The 21865-nt window shown below is 47.3% G+C and overlaps 1 protein-coding gene across 6 annotated transcripts in view; it reads right to left on the reverse strand.

Annotated features, from left to right (window-relative positions):
* The window catches only part of ST3GAL6 (ST3 beta-galactoside alpha-2,3-sialyltransferase 6), a 242363-nt gene extending 228510 nt beyond the window's left edge, over positions 1-13853 (reverse strand). For 5 of the 6 annotated variants that reach the window (XR_011026538.1, XR_011026539.1, XM_068270630.1 and 2 more), the window contains exon 1: positions 6506-6607. The gene's annotated coding sequence lies outside the window, so the exon portion shown is untranslated. Of the gene's footprint in view, positions 1-6505; positions 6608-13768 lie in introns of those variants that run through there. The other variant, XM_068270627.1, reaches the window with a different exon arrangement.
* Positions 13854-21865: the final 8012 nt, after the last annotated feature.

Here is a 21865-nt window from a genome sequence, read left to right on the forward strand (position 1 = left end):
ACGTGGTCCCGCCAGCCAATTAGCGGCCGCTCCAGGATGTAAACACTGCAAGTGCAGTGAATAATAAGTAGCCATGTGCCTGGCTACGTAGTGGCCTCTCCCCGCCTCCTCTCCACCCCTAAAATAAAAAAAATTAAAAAAAACACCCGTACTGAGCATGTGCAAACAGTCTAACGTGGCTTAGCCGCGTATAAAGTACTGCATGCGGTACGTTGTCTTGACGTGAATCGTTACTGTGTAACGCAACGTGGGCACTGTGAACAGCCCATTGATTTATCATTGCTGTGCGGTGGGGGTGTGTTACAGGCTGCTCTAACGTGCGCCTGTAACGTCCCACTGTGAAACCAGCCTTAAGGTGGCCATACACTTTAAGATGTCCACCAGATTCAACTATCCGATAGATCCCTGTCAGATCAAATGTGATCTGATTGGGATCTGTCGCTGCCACCCACTAGGCATACATTTTTTTTATAGATTTCAGCAATCTGTTAAAAATCTTATGGCAGCATTGCACTTTTCGATGCAGTTTAACGATATGGGTTGTCAATCTGCTGTTGCTCCTGAACCGCCACCAGTCGATATTTTCCACCCGGAACGATTGTCCAATTTTGGATAAATATCAAACTAGGTTGCCCTCAAGTATTTGTAGCAGATTCGATTACAGCAATCAAACTGGGTGAATTTTTATGGGAAAAATTAAGGTGTATGCCGGGCTGTGGAATCGCAGTTGAGGAGTCGGATCAAATTTGGGTACCTGGAGTCGGTGGTTTCATAAACTGAGGAGTCAGAGTCGGATGATTTTTGTACCAACTCCACAGTCCTGAGTCCATAGCTCCTGGTATCTGTGATTGTCTTAAAGGACACCCGAAACGAAAATAAAACTAATGAAATAAACTATTGTATTTATCTTCTTTCTCCTAAAATGACTTTTTAAGATATTCCACAATTTCATTTTATGTTTAAATCTACTTTTTAAGATTTAACTTTTTTATTGTTTTTGCTCAGTGACACATTCATTGAAGTATGCCAGAGCTAAAATCTATGAACTATTTACCCTTTTAACTCTTTCCTGCTCTCAGAAGCCATTTTCTGCTAGGAAAGTGTTTTAGGCTGGTTTCACACCAGGACGTTGCGTTTTAGGGGACGTTATGGTCGCATAACGTGCCCCTAACGCAACGCCTGGTGCTCCCTGCTTTGGACGTCAGAGTGAGCCGCGTTGTGCAGCTCACTCTGGCGTCCGTGATGCCGTGATGCGTACTCTTGTGCGCATGCGGCATCACGTGGTCCCGCCGGCCAATCACTGCACAGAGCGGCCGCTCCAGGAAGTAAACACTGCACGTCACTGAGTGCAGTGAATATTAATTAGCCGGCGCTCCTCCCCAACGTTACTGAGCATGTGAAAGCAGTCTAACGCGGCTCTGCCGCTTAGAAAGTACTGCATGCAGTACGTTGTCTGGTGGCGCAGCGTTACTATGTAACGCAACGTGGGCACTGTGAACAGCCCATTGATTTATCATTGCTGTGCGGTGGGGTGCGTTACAGGCTGCTCTAACGTGCGCCTGTAACGTCCCACTGTGAAACCAGCCTTATAGTTGGTATTTCTTATCAGTGAGGGTCACACTGTAGTCACTTCCTGTCTGAGTCAGGACTGAGTCAGCCACTTACATACCTGATATTTAACTCTTTCAGGCAGAGTAAGAAAAAAAAGGAACATAGCATAGTTATTAGTGTGCTTGGCACTGTACATACCTATGTCTATCTCATCATGTCACACGTCACTTCGGGTATCCTTTAAGGATCCGCTGTATGGCCTAGTGCACACCAGAGCGTTTCCGCTGCGGTTTGCGATCCTCCTGCGGGTGCGGATCCGCTAGGGTAATGTATTTCAATGGGCTGGTGCACACCAGAGCGGGAGGCGTTTTGCAGAAACGCATACTCCCGGGCTGCAGCAGATTTTGGATTGCGGATGCGTTTCTGCCTCAATGTTAAGTATAGGAAAAACGCAAACCGCTCTGAAAAACGGCACTTCAGAGCGGTTTGCCAGGCGTTTTTTGTTACAGTAGCTGTTCAGTAACAGCTTTACTGTAACAATACAGGAAATCTACTACACCAAAACCGCTACACAAAACCGCAAAACGCTAGCTGAAACGCTACAGAAAAAGAAGAAAAAGCGTTTCAAAATCTGCTAGCATTTTGCGGATCTGCTAGCGGTTTTTGGTGTGCACCAGGCCTATGTGTGCATGTAATCCAAGAATTATCTAAAAACACTGAGTTTTCCATAACCGGATGTCTATGGAATTGCCTGCCGGTCTAAAAAGGTGCCCATTAGCTGTGCGATTTTTAGCGGACAATTGATTTTTTTTCTCTCAACTGGATCATTTAGATCCAATGAAAATATAATTTTGAATTGATCCATAGCATTACTCAATGCAAACCAATTCATAGCTTGCAGGAAAGCATTTGGAATGAGACACCGGCTGCCACGGGCGGCTGGTACAGACGACCTCTGAGCCATCCCTAAGTCAGCTGATACAAGGCCAGCAGCCCCCTGTCAGCTGACACTACAGGGCCTATAGACTGGTTTGAACATGGTTATCGTACACGTCTATCATCTGCAGATTAAAGTCTACAGGCAGCTGTAGAACTTTGCCCAATCAATACAGGTATCTTCTGACATTGATGTCCTGGTCTTATAGGGAGAATGTTTACCTGCCCTGTTTTTTATTTATGGTTATGCTGGGTTACAGGATATTTCCATATTAGCTGCACTGACTTATCTCCAAGAGATTTAATTAGGCTTCCCGTTACCTCTCCTGAGCATACTGAGGGATCCAACCAACTGTTCCCATGGAGAAACTACCACCGACCTCTCACAGCTCAACCAATTAGCTGCATGGCTTACCTGCTGCTACAGCGACGAGCCTTCCTAGGATCTAATGTCATAGTGGGAGCAATCTGACTATATGCCTGGATCGGCCTCTGCTGCTTCAAGGACACCTGTAGTGAGAGGGATAAGGAGGCTGCCATGTTTATTTCCTTTTATACAATACCAGTTACCTGGCTGTCCTGCTGATCTTTCAGGCATCTGCAGTGTCTGAATCACACACCTGAAACAAGCATGCGGCTAATCCAGTCAGACCTGAGTCAGTCTTGATCTGCATGCTTGTTTAGGGGCTATGGCTAGATGTATTTAGAGGCAGAGGATCAGCAGGACAACAAGACAACTGGTACCGTTTAAAAGGAATTAACTATGGCAGCCTCCATATGCCTCTCACTTTCGGTGTCCTATGGAGTGGACCTGAACTCAGAACTTCCCCTCTGCTCTAAAAGATAAGAAACAGCATAATAACCTTTAGGCTACTTTCACACCAAGACGTTGCGTTAGATGCAACGTTAAGGTGCTCCTAACGCAACGCATGGTGATGGTATTGGAGGACGCTACATAGAGCCGCAGCTCTTGATGCGACCGTGATGCGTACTTTTTGACGCATGCGCCGGTGGAGACCACGTGAGCGGAACACTCCGCATCACGTGGTCCTGCCAGCCAATAAGCGGCCGCTCCAGGAAGTAAACCCTGCAGTGCAGTGCATATTTATTAGCCATGTGGCTGGCCGCAATAACAGACTCTCCCCGCCTCCTCTCCTGCCCCAAAGTTAAAAAAAAAAAAAAAAAAAAACATCACTGAGCATGTGCAAACAGCCTAAAGCGGCTAAAGCCGCGTATAACGTACAGCATGCAGCACTTTCTTTAAAGAGAACCCGAGGTGTGTTTAAAGAATGTTATCTGCATACAGAGGCTGGATCTGCCTATACAACCCAGCCTCTGTTGCTATCCCAAACCCCACTAAGGTCCCCCTGCACTCTGCAATCCCTCATAAATCATAGCCGTGCTGTGAGGCTGTGTTTTCATCTGTAGTGTCAGTCTCAGCTGCTCCCCCGCCTCCTGCATAGCTCCGGTCCCTGCCCCCGTCCCTTCCCTCCAATCAGCAGGGAGGGAAGGGATGCAGGCGGGGACTGGAGTTCTGCAGGAGGCGGGGAGAGCAGCAGACTGACACTATAGAGATAAACACAGCCAGCTCTGACAAGCTGTTTGTCAGCAGCGTGGCTGTGATTTATGAGGGATTGCAGAGTGCAGGGGGACCTTAGGGGGGTTTGGGATAGCAACAGAGGCTGGGCTGTATAGGCAGATCCAGCCTCTGTATGCAGATAATAATCTTCAAACCCACCTCGGGTTCTCTTTAAACGTGCTGCGTTACACTGTAACGCAACGTGTGCACTGTGAACAGCCCATTGATTTTTCATTGCTGTGCGGTGGGGTGCGTTACAGGCTGCACTAACGTGCGCCTGTAACGTCCCACTGTGAAAACAGCTGATACAAAGCCTGCAATGGCAGCATGTCTACTTCCTGCTTTCATGGAAGTAGACATAGGGTTAACATCCTGTGTTTACAAATTAGCTGTTCTGCTGTCTTTTGACTGACGAGATTCCTGACACAGCTGTGAGAGCAAATTGCACTTGTGATTAGTCGCAGATAAGGGGGAATTAGACAGCCTAAACTCTCTAAATACATACAGGGTGCGGCTCTCTATGTTTTCCCTCTGCCCTGTCCAAGAGCTCAGGGCAAAAGGAAAACAAAGAGAGACCCCCCCTCTCCCCCCCACCCCCCGGACAATAATAATAAATGATAATATGCAGTAATAACACATTACAGATTCTCCCCCTGGCTGCTTATAACTGACAAACACAGCTGCTTTGCTAGAAGTCTGCCCCACTCTGTAATTAAAGCATGTGACAGATTCAGAGATAGCGCAGCCTCCGCTTTCCTCCTCGCCGCACTACACGTACCACATTTACAGCTCTTTTTTAGGCTTCAAATATACAAGGCCTCAATTCACAAAGCAGTTTAGACTAATCTGCATTCAGTACAAGTTGAATTCACGTAGAATTACCAATGTTTTAGACTTGGTCCTACCTCAGGATTGCATTTTCAACAGGGCATGTGTCAAATTCCAGGTGCTGGATGTTAACTACGACCACATAAAAAGCATAAAAACGCGTGTACTTATGTTTGCATGCTTGTTTTTACCTCTGTACAGGTTAAATGGAGCTTCCTGACAAGTCTAAACAAAATTGATCACAAAAACAGATCAGAGATCAGAAATCAGGTCAGAATAGTCGGAAATATTCAATTCAACCTCTCTATCTGACGGGAAATTGCATGGTGTGTACCAGGCATAATGCTGGGAATCCACAATGAGATTTTTCAGCAGAGTAAAGGTGGCCATACACTGGTCGATTTGCCATCAGATCGACCAACAGATAGATCCCTCTCTGATTGAATCTGATCAGAGAAGGATCGTATGGCTGCCATTACTGCAAACAGATTGTGTATCGATTTCAGCATGAAACCGATCACAATCTGTGGTGGTGGTACTGCCGCTGCCCCCCCCCCCCCCCCCCATACATTACCTGCTCCGCCGGCGCGACTCCTGCCGGTCTCCGCATTCTTCTTCTCCGTGCTGGTCTCCGGGTCCGGCAGGCTTCACTTCTACCTGTCTGGGGGAAGTTTAAACAGTAGAGCACCTTCTACTGTTTGAACTTCCTACCGGGACGGGAAGAAGTGAAGCCTGAGACCAGCGCGGAGAAAAAGACAGCGGAGACCGGGGGAGCCACGCCGGCGGAGCAGGTAATGTATTGCAGCTGTATTGCGTCGGTCATCCGAACGCCGCTATCGACGCACTCCCGACCCGCCGGCGATCGAGAATAATCTTCCGCACTGACGGATTTCGCCGGGAACGATTGATTTCGGATGGAAATCAATCGTTCTGTCAGTGTTTGCGCAACAATTTCACAGCAGATTCGATCACAGTGATCGAATCTGCTGTATATCGGCGGCAAAATCGTTAATTGTATGGGCACCTTTACTGCCCGATCGTTTTTCCGATCTATTTACCGATTGTTTTTCTAATGGATTTCCATCAGAAAAACGATTGAAAATAAGATCGGCATGTCGGAAATTATCTATCGAACCATCTATCTGCCAAACAAGCTGTACCCTGTGGCAGATGCGTAAGCCCCATAGGCTATATGGGGAACGCATCCACCTGCCCGGGATTATCGCGGAGTGCACAGAAGACCAGCCCACTTACTGCCACGAATACCATGGAAAATAGGAGCCGTTCACTGTCCGTTTTGTGACGAGCAGAGGACAGACACAATGTCCGTTCTCCTCTCAAGTGATGCTGAAGGAGGCATGACGGTAAAGCTTCGAGCCCAGGCTGAAATTAGCCGACACAGTAATTTGCGCCACGAATACAAAAATGTACAGGAGTCTCCAGAGATTGCGTACAGTCCTGATGTGACAGTGGCTCCCCACACCAAACATACCACTGTTCCCCTGCCTGCAGGAAACTGCACCAAAGTCCCGCCTCCCATAGCAACAGTATGTGTTTCTCTGCTGTAGCCGAGGGTGCGCATCTCTATCAGCTGGAGGCGCGGTACTTTACCAGGAGAAAAGCTGCCAATGATTCTCTCCACTGCTTGATATGCTAGATCACCTCCACAGGAGCTCAGATTCACCCACAATGCATTATACCTTGAGTTACCCTGGTAACCCACCTGGTGCTAATAGTTTACTGGGCGTGGCTTACCTGGCATTAGTACTGGTAAAATGTACTGGCCATTCGTGCATGAGGCTCAAATGTGGCAGCAGTAAAATACATCTGCAAAGAGAAATCGGGGGCGGAGCCTGGCATGAGGTATTTTCTAAAGTGTATTACAGAATCGCTGTGATAAGCCAGCGAGAAACAAGGCTCTCCGTTTAGGAAAATAATTCTCGCTCCCTCGTGCTCAGGGATTGGGTCTCGATCCCTAGGGGTGATAGTTGCTGAAAGTGTGTGCGTAGCTGGGGCCAGGGGTTTGGTGGTGGACTCCCTATGGGTGCAATGGCGGAATTAGCATTAGGCCTCATTCACACTAGGTACGTTTTTGTGCGCTTTTCAGAGCGCATTGCGCTGTGCGTTCTTCAAAGGTATTGATTTTCCCATGTAATTAATGTGCCTGGTTCACATCTATGTGCTGCGCTGAGCTGTGTTACAAAAACAGTGTTGCATGCATTTCTATGCATTGAGCTGTAAAGCGCACATCAATGCAAGTGAATGGGTGCGCTTTTTCAGCGCATGCGTTTTTTACCCCTAAATGAAAAGAAAACACATTTTCATTTGAACACAAATCTTTATTGACAACTGCTACAATAAGCAAAACATGCTTAGAAAAAGCGCACCGCAACGCATTGAAATACGCAATGAAGTGCACAACCGCATGCGGTTTTTTATCATACGCTTTTACATGTTTCTCAACGTACCCAATGTGAATGAGGCCTTAGGCTGCATTTTACAAGGATATTACAATTTGAGTGCATTTTCTGTATGCAGATTTCAACACTTTTATGCATTTTTTTGTGCGCGGTTTCACATGGTCAAGACTATTGACAATCGTTACATGGGAAACAGATGTTTAGTCTGGGGGGAAAAATTAAGCATGCGGTCAGTTTTTTTTCCCCACACATATTTGCATGCGAAAATTCACATTTTATGGAAATAAGCCCATTGACCTTCATTGTAGTACAGCCTGCAAGATGTGCGTTTGCGCTCATACCCGACAGATCCAAGCGCAATCGTGAGCACATCTTGGTACTGGAAATAGAAGGCAGTACAATTTTGCATGCGATTATTATTAGTATTTATATAGCGCCGACATCTTCTGCAACGTTGCACAGAGTATTTGTCTCGTCACTTAACTGTCCCTCAATGTAATCCCTACCATAGTCATATCTATGTATGTATCTTGTAGTGTATCATAATCTAGGGCCAATTTAGGAGGAAGACAATTAACTTATCTGTATGTTTTTGTAATGGAACCATGTAGACACAGGGAGAACATACAAACACTGTGCAGATAGTGCTCGGGCTGGCATTCGCTCAAGGTTAAAGCACTATCCACTACGCCACTGTGCTGCGCTTTTCGTAGTTAAAAAGGACCATAAGGCCTGGAACCCACTAGAGGGTTTTTTTTAAGCTTTAAGGCCTGGAACCCACTGAAAACCGCAAACGCAAAACGCAACCGCTAGCGTTTTGTCTGAGCGGTTTGCAAGCGGATTCATGCACGTTTTTGGTCGTGTTTTGCAACATAGTATTTTTTTCCCCAGCGGGTGCCTAGCGTTTTGCGTTTTATCCTGATTGGTCCTGTGAATTATTTTTCATTTTGTTACAGTGTGCTGAACCGCAAAACGCTAGCAAAACCGCTCAGTTTAGGTTTTGCTGAGCGTTTCTGCTAGCGTTTCAATACTTTACATTGAAGCGCTAACGCTCCCAAAATGCTGCAGGTCCTGCGTTTGCGTTTCTGGGAAACGCAAACGCTCCTGTGGAAGTTGCCCCATCCATTAACATTAGCCCAGCGTTTTGGCAAACTGCTAGCGTATCGCAGTGCTGCCAAAACGCTGCCAAAAGCGCTCCTGTGGGTTCCAGCCCTTAGGGAGCGCTTTCAATCACTAGTGATTTCCCTAAACGCTCTGCCAATGGATAGGACAGATTCCACTAGAGCGATTGCGATTAAGGAAATCGTAGGACATGCAATATTTTAGGAGTGTTTCTATTCTTAGGGCTCTTTCACATCAGAGTGGTCAATATTTTGCGTTAACCAAGGTCCATAAACTTTCATTTTACCTTTCACATCCGACACTGCATTTTGGTGCGTTGCAGTTCGACGCACTCAGGAGCTTTTAATCGTCCGGAGCCGGCGTTCTCCCGTCGGGTGAATTATAACTATCGCACAGCATTGCACCGCAACATCCCGACGTCCACGCCGCAGATTAATGTGAAAGAGGCCTAATGAATTGTATAGGAGCAGGAAAATCGCTCCCAAAATCGCTTGCAAAACGCTATCACAAATTGCCAATGATTGCGATAGCACTTTGCGCTTTTTAGTGGGTTCCAGGCCTCATTCACATCATGACGCGATTCCGTGCGCATTTAGAAGCGCGTATGATGTGCGACACTGCAAGAACGGCAGAAAGACATAGACAACCCTTCTGACGTTTACATCATAGCAGTACGATGCGCAATGAAGCGCTTGCGTACTGCTGCATGCATTCTGCCCGCAAGCGCAGCGCTGACCCATTCCCTGTAATGAATGAGATCAGCAGCGCAATGCGTATTGCGCAGATGGCGTGTGATCATACACGTTGCGTTCCAATCGCATAGCCTAATGATGTGAACGTTCCCTATACTGCATCAGATAGAACAAAGCTCGTGGCAGAAACAAGATACAAACTGATTTCTGCAATGTTTACTGATGTATGGTGAAAGTTCAGGCAAACAATCACTATCACACAGAAACCGATAACCTCATCTAGCAGTAATCAATCAGCCAACATTTTCTTTAGGCCCCGTTTACACTCGGAACGCAAATCGCAATCGCCTAGCGATGGAGTAATCTTTCAGCCAAATATAACTAAGCCTAAACTCTGGTCTCAGGCACAGGAGCTCCTGTGATCTCATCAAACCACCTGCATGGAGGCACCAAGCTTTGTAGTTCACTACGTAGCAAACAACAAATCTCCTAGGCCATGTTCACACTCAGAACTGCAAATCACAATGTTTCAGCAATTTTGCCATTCTCATTCCAGTGAATGAGAATCGCTGAGCAATCGCCGGGAACAAGTTACCCGCAGCACGTTTGCAATTGGCAGAAATGCACCAAGCACACCCGTTACACACCATACTTTCCTGTCAGAAAGACGGGATGAATAGATCATTTCCAACAGGTCCAATCTAATTTACGATCATTTTTTTGATCGGTTTTCTGATCACGTCAATATGAAATTAATCAGAAACACGATCAGAAATTAGATCTGATCTGTCGAAAATTATCTAGTCAACTCCTCTATCTGATGGGAAATTGCATGGTGTGTAGAGTACATTTGAAATCGGCGCCGGTAGACTTGGGCGCAGGATACAGCGGTATATAGCTGATCCTGCTTCTGCACAAGTCCGGGCCGATTTAATTACTATTCCCCCTCCAGGCCGCCATGGATAGTGGTGGAATGAAATAATTCGGCTTTCAGCGATTGCTGGAGGCCGAATTATTATGTTTTTAAGCAACCTCGGCTCCGTCTTCTGACGGAGCCGACGTTACTCACTGAGCGCTGCAATAGGAATGATTCCTATTGTAGTCTATGGAGGTGACGGCTGCGCCCAAATCTAGCAGCGCTGAAAAGCACTGCTCCGTGGTGTGTACCAGGCATTTGTATATTGATCACAGCTACCCAATCCATTCTTCTTTGGGGAACAATCGATCGTTTGCCAGACCATATTATTATTATTATTTAGTATTTATATAGCGCCGACATATTACGCAGCGCTGTACAGTGTATGTATATCATCTCGACCTCCCTTGTATGATGAGCTTATGTCTCATTCACGCTACAAAAAAAACAAACACAACGTGTTCATATGCACTGATCATGCATTTGTTTTGAATAAATATCTTGGGATCGCATTTTTAACAGTGCGTGCGCCAAAATCCAGGTGCTGGACCACATAACAGGCATGTAAATGCGTATACATATGTTTGGTTGCTTTTGTTAGGTTGTTTTTACCTCTGTATGGGTTAAATGAAGCAAGCTTCCTGACAAGTCTGTGCAACACTAGGTTTTAAAAACACACCACACCGCATTGCATGTAGTGCAAAAGTGCATAAGCGGTTTGCATAACATTAAGGCTGGGTGCACACTGGGAGTGTGCGAAATCACTAACTTTGTGCCAAAATCCCATTTCAATGCGTTCGCATTTTCACGTGCATTTTCTGCATGTGGTTTTTAAAATTGTTAAAGGCGTTCGCATGCGTTTTAGCAAATCGATGCATAATACACAGATTATGAAACACTTGCGGCATGTGCAAAAAAAGCTTCACGCAAGCAATTTTTACCTCAAACTCAAAACAAACTGCCAGAAGAATGAACTGTTCACAGGAATAATTGCACACGCAATATGCAGTGACCGATGAAGGGCAGCAAAACATCTGCGATTTGTTCTAGTGTGCGCCCAGCATAAGAAAAGCTGATACACACTGTATACAGTATAATGGGAAAGGGCAGTTATAGTAAGTTGAGTAACATTTCCAAAACTTGCACTTTTTTTCCAAGTTTAAAAAAACTGCAAAAACAGTAAATAAAAAAAAAAAAAAAAAGGATTACAAGAACAAAAACACCATTCTATCTCCAAGAACTGCAAGAAACCAGACCAGTGCTGTGTCATCCAAGAACTGTCACCCAGCCCAGCAGGGCAGCTACTCTTTATATTAAACCTCTATGCAGGGTACACATTTACCAGTGCGGAAACTGCAAACAGTTTTTAGCTCAAAAATTTTCAAACATTATAATTTTTTGCTTGCGTGTTTTTTTTTTTTCACATGCGTTCTTTCAGAGTAGCTAACAAAAGTGAGAAATTGCATGCAGTATGAAAATGTATTCTGCAAGTTTAAGGCTAGGTTCACAGTTCTGTTGCCTCTGTAACAGCAGGATCGCAACATACAGGGTAAGCAGCGACACGATTTATCCGTTCATTGCGTTACATACAGTGAAGCATGCTGTCAATAAAAAGAATGCTTCACTGTAACTGTGTGTTTTGCAGTAATAGTGCGTTACCATGTGCATGCCGTTATACGCCTCTGAGGACAGTCACCGACATGACTATGTACTCTGCAAATTGCTGCAGATGTCAGCACAATAGCGTAGTGCTTAGCACTCTCACCTTGCAGCCCTGGGTCCCCAGTTCGAACACCAGCCAGGGCACTATCTGCATGGAGTTTGTATGTTCTCATGTCTGCATGGGTTTCTTCTGGGGTACTCCAGTTTCCTCCCACGTCCCAAAAACATACAGATAAGTTAATTGGCTTACCCCTAAATTGGCCCTAGACCACAACACATACACTACAAGATATAGACATATGACTATGGTAGTGATTAGATTGTGAGCCCCTCTGAGGGACAGTTAAATGACACAGCTATATACTATGTACAGCGATGCGGAAGCTGTTGGCGATAAATACTAAATAATCATACTGGCATGCACCCGCAGCAATGAATATCGCTATAGGTAAGCTGTGTTGCAATCCGGCCGTTATGTTCCGGCACCACTGTGAACATAGTCTTATGCTGGGCATAGACGCCTCGATTTTGCCGTTCAAATTCTCCCGCTCGATCGTTTCGCTGCTAGATTCTGTGGTCAATTCTCTTATTTCCGCTCATTTTTCTTATCTTTTTCCATTCACTTCAATCCGGAATCGAGCGGCAAAACGATCGGGTGGGAGATCGGACATGTCGGAAATTATCTATCGAGTCATCTTAATGGCTCAAAATCGAGCCGTGTATTCTCAGCATTGGGTTTTGTTTTTTTCCTTGCATGTGAAAATGCTAATGCAATTTTTAACAAAAGGGCGACTTTCATTATACAAATGCACATTCACAAACTTGCACGATTTTTGATAAGCGTGAAAGCTCTCTGCAGCTCACAAAAGCAAAACTGAAAACCCGGCTACGGTCCACAGTGTTTCCCCTCCGTCACAAGGAGCCTTTATACAGGATATTTCAACATTTCCCCCCTAAAGCAGATCCCATCATGCCCTGGCCCTTCTGACACAGGATGCTATTCAATATACCTCCCCTGGGTCCAGCCAGACAAAACAGAGCTCAACAAAAGGGGCTCTATGACTCTCCGCCACAACTTCTGCTTCATAAAGACACACAATAAGGTCAGCAGAGCCTCTCCAGAGCGCATCGCACAGACGGAACCGAGCCAATCCGAGGGGCTTGTAACGCTGGGTACACGCAATTCAATTTCCTGTCTGATCAGCGGGTAATCTGATGGGAAGTTGTATCATCTGTAAATGTCCAAAAGGGATAATTTTCCGATGATAACTTCGCAAAACTGATCCCTTGATCAATCAGAAACAGATCGGACATGTCGGAAATAATCGTACGATTCCCGTCAATCTGACGGGAAATTGAATCATGTGTACCTAGCGCTGAGCTAAATACTCGCCGTCCGACAGAGGAAGATGGATCCAGCAATGTCCGCCTCACAACAAGCGATCCATCTTCCGGACGGCGGTTTTGCACGACGTCACACGACGGAAGTCAAGTGATCGTGGTGCTATGCACAGGGTCGTCCGGTTACCTTAATGATCCGTCATGACGGTTGTTATCGCCGCGCGACACTAAACGACGTTCACGCTATCATGCGCCGGTACCCACGTCATGATATCACGGAAACGATCAATCGTTGCTCAAAGTGTCGCTGGTCGTCCGAAAAATTGGGTGGTGGGTATGGGCCTTTAGGAAGAGGGGATGCATTAATCCCCTCCTGTTTTTTTTTTTTTTTTTTTTTTTAAGCAATAAGATCAACGCCATGTTAGGAGTTCAGCAGAGCCAGCCAACAACTCTATAGTTTGTAAACTCTGATAAGCAGTCCAGATGGCCCCTCTGGCCCGGTGGGTGCGATCATCAGGGGTCACCAGGGGGCGATCAAAGGTCACCGGACACAATTCAGAACCCTGGCCGATTAACCCCTCCTGTTCCAGCATGAGCTGAGCATGGAGCGGCTGCAGTGTCTCCGGCCCTCGGGTAGGGAGAGGAGAGGGAGGAGAGGGGGGATCTGATCAGCATTGTACATCCATGGTGGTCCCTGGACCCCCGGCTCGGCTGTACTTACAGGACTGGTGGTTGGCCGGTCTCCGCTGAGCCGCTGCACGGTGCGGAATGAGGGGAGGAGGAGAGCTCAGGAGGGGCGGCGCCTGGCCGGGGGGCTGGCAGCTGGCTGGCTGGGGGGAGATCCTCCTGTACAGCACACACAGGGCAGGAGGAGAGTGCAGGGATCACTGGAGGAGGAGGAGGATGGAGAGAATAACGGACACAGCAACAATCCTGAGGCTGTATACTGCAAGCTGCTGTAATGCACAGGACTCAAGAGCTCTGTACAGGGAAGGGGTGGGGAGAGTAAATGCAACTTTTCAGAATGTGCAACCTCTACCATTCCTCTCCTATGGGGTGAAAATTCGGACAGGTTGTATAGAATACTACCTGTAGTGAAAATATTTGTAATAAACTTCATCAGAATTTGCAACCTCTACCCTTCCTCCGCCTCACATGAATCTTCAAACCTGTCTGTCTAACACTAACTTACCCTATCCTCAGCCTAACCTACCATATCTTGTGCCCAGGGGTGCAGCTAAGGTTTTTGTGGCCCCAAGCAGACTGTAGGAAGTGGCCCTAGCCGCGGCGAAAAATGGGCGTGGCTATCCCGCATAAGTGGGCGTGGCCATGACATGTGGGTGGAGCTGGAGGGCGGATTGGGGCGGGCTGTTTGTGGGGAAAATGGATGTGGGGGTGATTGAGGCGCGCGCCGCGCCGAAAGATGGATTTGGCCATGACATTGTATGGGCAGAGCTTAACCGTAGCACAGCAAATATAGCCAACTATGACCATTAAATAATAAATGCAGCAACAGTTACCCCAGACACCAGAAAATAAAAACGCAATTTGTGCAACATTTCAGCAGAAAACAAACGCAATTTGTGCAACATTTCAACAGAAAACAAACAGAATTTGGGCCACATTTCAGCAGAAATGAAACGCAATTTGGGCCACATTTCAGCAGAAATGAAACGCAATTTGGGCCACATTTCAGCAGAAATCAAACGCAATTTGGGCACATTTTCAGCAGAAATCAAACGCAATTATGGCACATTTTCAGCAGAAATCAAACGCAATTAGGGCCACATTTTCAGCAAAAATCAAATGCAATTTGGGCACATTTTCAGCAGAAATCAAACGCAATTATGGTACATTTTCAGCAGAAATCAAACACAATTAGGGCCACATTTCAGCAGAAATCAAACGCAATTTGGGCACATTTTCAGCAGAAATCAAACGAAATTAGGGCACATTTTCAGCAGAAATCAAACACAATTTGGGCACATTTTCAGCAGAAATCAAACGCAATTAGGGCCACATTTCAGCAGAAATCAAATGCAATTAGGGCACAGTTCAGCAGAAATCAAACGCAATTAGGGCACAGTTCAGCAGAAATCAAACGCAATTAGGGCCACATTTTCAGCAGATATCAAACGCAATTAGGGCACATTTTCAGCAGAAATCGAACACAATTAGGGAACAGTTCAGCAGAAATCAAACACAATTAGGGCACAGTTCAGCAGAAATCAAACACAATTAGGGCACAGTTCAGCAGAAATCAAACACAATTAGGGCACAGTTCAGCAGAAATCAAACACTATTAGGGCACAGTTCAGCAGAAATCAAACACTATTAGGGCACAGTTCAGCAGAAATCAAACACTATTAGGGCACAGTTCAGCAGAAATCAAACACTATTAGGGCACAGTTCAGCAGAAATCAAACGCTATTAGGGCACAGTTCAGCAGAAATCAAACGCTATTAGGGCACAGTTCAGCAGAAATCAAACGCTATTAGGGCACAGTTCAGCAGAAATCAAACACTATTAGGGCACAGTTCAGCAGAAATCAAACACTATTAGGGCACAGTTCAGCAGAAATCAAACACTATTAGGGCACAGTTCAGCAGAAATCAAACGCAATTAGGGCACATTTTCAGAGCTGCAAAAAGAAAAGAATTTACTCACCTGGCACTGGCAGAAGTCTTCTCTCCCTGTCTCCTCTCCTGGCCGGCTCCTCAGGCGCGCAGTTCCCACGGAGCTCCCTCCCTCCTCCAATCTCCCGCGCTGATTGAATCAGGGCTACGGGAAGATGGCCACCCGAAGCCCTGTACTGGAGACATAGTCTCCAGAGCAGGGCTTCGGCGGCGGCCATCTTCCCGTAGCCCTGCCCTACTCTGTTCTGCCAGCCCCGCGGGTCTGCGGGAAAACAGTGACGTCACGCCGACGTCACTGAGCCGCCGAGGCCCCTACGATCTTGAGGCCCCAAGCGACTGCTTGGTTTGCTTTATGCCTCGCGGCGCCCCTGCTTGTGCCTAAAACTACCCTACACCATGCCTCAAATCCTGTGCCTAAAACTGACCCACACCCATCCCATGCCTAACCTACCCTATCTTTTTCCTAAAACTACCCTTCACCCATCCCATACCTAAAGTACCCTGTCTTGTGCCTAAAACTACCTAAAGCTACAGGAAACAGCCTGTTACATGGATCGGGGGGTTGGCCTTAGAGCTGCGCAGCCGCACTCGCGGCTATGTGGACTGTGCAGCCGCGGCCAGCTCCGGCGGCCATCTTTGTGAAGGCTGAAGAGCCCGACCCGGGCCGTGCGGTCGGGGGACGTTCGGGGGGATACTGAGCGGCGGGGACCCGGCGGAACGGCACGGAGGGCGCGGACGGCGTCCTCCGTGCCTCACAAACTGACACAGGTATCTCACTTTTTTTTATTTTTTTGGGCGCAAACAGGCCTCGTAAGTCCGTTAAAGTTTAAGGCTTAAACTATGTCTAACCTACCCAATCCTGGGTCTAAAACTACCCTAAGCTACACCTAATTTACCCTATCCTGTGCCTAAAACTACCCCCATGCTCTGCCTAATGCTGGGAATACAGGGGTCGATTCTGAACTGATAAGATGGTTAGATAGATAATTTCCGACATGTCCGATAACTAGTGTTGGGCGAACACCTAGATGTTCGGGTTCGCGAACGTTCGGCGAACATCGCCGCGATGTTCGGGTGTTCGCGCCGAACTCCGAACATAATGGAAGTCAATGGGGACCCGAACTTTCGTGCTTTGTAAAGCTTCCTTACATGCTACATACCCCAAATTTGCAGAGTATGTGCACCTTGGGAGTGGGTACAAGAGGAAAAAAAATATTTGAAAAGAGCTTATAGTTTTTGAGAAAATTGATTGTAAAGTTTCAAAGGAAAAACTGTCTTTTAAATGTGGAAAATGTCATGTTTCTTTGCACAGGTAACATGCTTTTTGTCGCCATGCAGTCATAAATGTAATACAGAGAAGAGGTTCCAGGAAAAGGGACCGGTAACGCTAACCCAGCACCAGCAGCAGCACACGTGATGGAACAGGAGGAGGAGGCGCAGGAGGAGAAGGCCACGCTTTTTGAGACACAACAACCCAGGCCTTGCATGAGGACAAGAAGCGTGTGGATAGCATGCTTTTTACCGCCATGCAGTCATAAATGCAATAAAGATGAGAGGTTCCATAAACAGGGACCGGCAACGCTAACCCAGCAGCAGCAGCAGCACACGTGATGGAACAGGAGGAGGCGCAGGAGGAGAAGGCCACGCTTTGAGACACAACAACCCAGGCCTTGCATGAGGACAAGAAGCGTGCGGATAGCATGCTTTGTACCGCCATGCAGTCATAAATGTAATAAAGATAAGAGGTTCAATAAACAGAGACCGGGCGGCAACGCTAACCCAGCAGCAGCAGACGTAATGGAACAGGAGGAGGCGCAGGAGGAGAAGGCCACGCTTTCAGGCGCAACTCAGGCCTTGCATGAGGACAAAAAAATGCGTGCGCAAAGCAATGCAATGAGTAGTTTTCAGTACACAATGGGCTATTCGGAGGAGCTATTCCCACCCCCACAATCTTCTACCTGTGAAAGGTCAATGGAACAGCCACAAATGTTGTGCCCGGATTCACAACCTTTTTCTGTGGAAAATGCACCTCGCACTGAAATGCAAGGCGAGGCCGAGGATGAACATGACGTCAACAACTCAACATGACGCAAAATGGGGGCGGAACAGAAAGCTGCTTTCAATGTTTTGAAGGCCTTAATTGCCTCCGGTGGCCAGTTAGATGCATCATTCATCACACCCAAATCCCAGAGCAATGTGTGCAGGAATTTGAATCGCAGGAGGTGTACCGAGATCATCTAGACAAGTGACCAAGTGACAAAGTGAAAAGTGACAAAGTGACCAGTGACAAAGTGACTGACAAAGTGACAAAATGACAAAGTGACAAAATGACAAAGTGACCAGTGACAAAGTGACAAGTGAGAGGTTGTTCTGGGGAGCTCTACTCCACTGCACACAGTCACATATGAGGAGAGGTCTCGTCGGGACTGCTGATCCTCCTCAGCTTGCTCAAAGCCTTGAGGGTTTCTGAAGATCCTCTGCTTGGAGTTCGCCGGGGTTCAGCTTGGTGTCGGGGTCGGCGGCGTCCTCCTCACTCCAACGTGGCAGATCTTCTGTTGAAGGAAAAAAAAAAAACATTTTTAAAAGTCCAGTACCGCTTCTGAAGGACTCACCAAGAGATGCAGGAGCGCTTCAATCTAGCGCACCATCGCTCGCTGGGTGATGTCCCTCCCTACGCACTGGAATTCTACGCTGCACATGCTAGCACGCTTTTGCGCAGTGCCGAGGCGCATTCCAGCAGCTAGCTGCCAAGCTTCTGTGGATCTGATTGGGCCACCATGTTGGATCTCTGCCAAGTCCTCCAAAATTTTGAGCAATCCACGTTGCTTGTGACTGAGCAGTGACAACTCTACAGTCAGCATTACAATACCACTGCTGTGTTTACTGAAGAAATCAATGTTGAAGATGGAAACCGCTGGCATGATGCAAGTGGGGGAATCTGAAGATGAAAACGATCAGCGTGATGATACCAACATCAGGCAACCTGCCTCAGGAAACGCTGGTCCCAGCTATGACAAAGAACAGGACGAGGAACAGCTGGAGTTGGAGCAGGAATTGGATGCCCCCACTGCCGAGGGACAGAGCGGTGCACGTTGGACTTCCACAATTTAGCGGGAATGGACAGCAGAAGAGGAAGAAAGTGATGCTGGTGACGAATATGGTGCATCACAACAATCACAACGCTCACAAGAACATGAAGACAGAGGAGTCTGGCAGGATTCTCTGGCACACATGGCTCAATTCATGCTAGACTGCATTGAACGCGGCCCGCGCATTATTCACTATTCATTATTATTCATTATTCTGGACAACACCAATTACTGGGTTTATACCCAGTTTATACAAACACAATGTTAAAAAACTGATTGAAGAAAGTGTCAGACAGGTCAAAAATGGAACAATTCCAGCAGGCCCTTGAGGATGGAGACTTTAGAGAGGAGATTGACATCCTCCTCCTTCTCTAGCCAGTTGTACGCCGACAGACTGACTTCAGCAAACCCAGGAGGACCAGGAGGGCAGCAAAGAACACAAGCTGCTGCTAGTGCCCAAAAGGGAATGGTATTGGCAGTGTCCTTGGAGTGGGAACATTTTCTGACACCCATGCAGCAGCCCACAGAACAGCAATCGGGCAGTTCCACGTCCTCCAACACCAATCGCCTGGAGAAGATGGTCAAGGACTACATGTCAGATGGCGTAGCTGTGTTGAACAATCAATCTGCATACAGACAGTGAGTGTGACAGCACAGAAGGACCATGGCAACTCACTCATAGTACCACAGTTTGATAGTGCTGCCCAAAAAATTATATGGATCCGTGGACCCGGGCAGTACTGGGAAGTGGAAACGCAGATTTTAGTACCTAAACACACGATACAACATGTTTTCCGGGGTCGGACTCTGAGGCACATACAGATGGTCCCGATCATCATCCTCATCATACAACTCTTCTCCTGAGTCTGACCCACCCACCACCTCTGCCACCCCAACATCCCCAGACACAGACCCCTCATCGTCCTCAACATTAACTTGGGATGCTGGCCTGAGCCCGACCTCCTCCTCCACATCAGGCCCCATCATCTCCTCAATGGCAGCCCTCAATAATCGCTCTGGCGCCGGACCGATGGACACAACGTTCTCCTCCGGAGAGGGCTGCTGCTGACCACTGGCTGCTGGGGTGGATGTTATAGCTTGCGTGGGGCGTTGGCTGTTGCTGTTGTTGGGAGTGCTGCTCACAGCGGAGGTCTCTGAGGAACTCATGGTGAGCTCATATAGTGGTTGACGTTGAGTGGAGTATTACTGATCCCAGCAATATACACACTGACTGGCAGAGTACGCAATGCTATATAGTGGTTGACGGTGAGTGAAGTATTACAGATCCCAGCAATATACACAGTGACTGGCAGTACAATGGTATGGGTGGGTGAGCAGAGTACTACAGATCCCAGCAATGCTATATAGTAATGGGGTGACTGAGTGAGCGGCAGTGTACTACTGTTCCCAGCAGACACAGAGTGGCAGTAAACACAATGCTATATAGTGTGGCTGCGCGAGCGGTGTACTACTGTTCCCAGCAGACACAGAGTGGCAGTAAACACAATGCTATATAGTGTGGCTGAGCGAGGTACACAGAGTGGCAGTAAACAGAATGCTATATAGTGTGGCTGAGCGAGCGGTGTACTACTATTTCCAGCAGACACAGAACAGTAAACAGAATGCTATATAGTGTGGCTGAGCGGTGTACCACTATTCCCAGCAGCGACACAGAGCACAATGCTATACAGTGGCGGGTGAGCGGTGTACCACTATTCCCAGCAGCGACACAGAGCACAATGCTATACAGTGGCGGGTGAGCGGTGTACTACTATTCCCAGCAGACACAGAGTGGTAGTAAACAGAATGCTATATAGTGTGGCTGAGCGAGGTACACAGAGTGGCAGTAAACAGAATGCTATATAGTGTGGCTGAGCGAGCGGTGTACTACTATTCCCAGCAGACACAGAACAGTAAACAGAATGCTATATAGTGTGGCTGAGCGGTGTACCACTATTCCCAGCAGCGACACAGAGCACAATGCTATACAGTGGCGGGTGAGAGGTGTACTACTATTCCCAGCAGACACAGAGTGGCAGTAAACAGAATGCTATATAGTGTGGCTGAGCGAGGTACACAGAGTGGCAGTAAACAGAATGCTATATAGTGTGGCTGAGCGAGCGGTGTACTACTATTCCCAGCAGACACAGAACAGTAAACAGAATGCTATATAGTGTGGCTGAGCGGTGTACCACTATTCCCAGCAGCGACACAGAGCACAATGCTATACAGTGGCGGGTGAGCGGTGTACCACTATTCCCAGTAGCGACACAGAGCACAATGCTATACAGTGGCGGGTGAGCGGTGTACTACTATTCCCAGCAGACATAGAGTGGCAGTAAACAGAATGCTATATAGTGTGGCTGAGCGAGGTACACAGAGTGGCAGTAAACACAATGCTATATAGTGTGGCTGAGCGAGCGGTGTACTACTATTCCCAGCAGCGACACAATGACTGGGGGGACCCTGGCTAGCGTGGCTGGAGCGCGAACTACCCTGCCTGCCTACCCAAAGCTAAACCCACAGACAAATGGCGGAGATATGACGTGGTTCGGGTATTTATTTACCCGAACCACGTGACAGTTCGGCCAATCAGAGCGCGTTCGGGTCCGAACCACGTGACCCGTTCGGCCAATCACAGCGCTAGCCGAACGTTCGGGGAACGTTCGGCCATGCGCTCTTAGTTCGGCCATGTGGCCGAACGGTTTGGCCGAGCACCATCAGGTGTTCGGCCGAACTCGAACATCACCCGAACAGGGTGATGTTCTGCAGAACCCGAACAGTGGCGAACACTGTTCGCCCAACACTACCGATAACCACTCGATCGTTTTGCCGCTCAATTTGTCATTGAAGTGAATTGAAAAAAGATTTAAAAAATGAGCGGAAGATAAGATAATATAGAGGGCAAAACGATCAGGCGCAGAATCGAGCGCCAGAATCAACCCATGTATTCCCAGCTTAAAGAGTAACTGTTAGCCCCCAAATTGAAATTTAAAACACTATTGCAATGTTTTATTTATTATATAAGTGAGCAAAAAAGCCAATGTAGAAGTTAAAAATCAATCTAATTTTGTTACTATGTAACCTTTCCCC

Source organism: Hyperolius riggenbachi, chromosome 2, assembly GCF_040937935.1.
Source record: "Hyperolius riggenbachi isolate aHypRig1 chromosome 2, aHypRig1.pri, whole genome shotgun sequence".
Taxonomy (NCBI): domain Eukaryota; kingdom Metazoa; phylum Chordata; class Amphibia; order Anura; family Hyperoliidae; genus Hyperolius; species Hyperolius riggenbachi.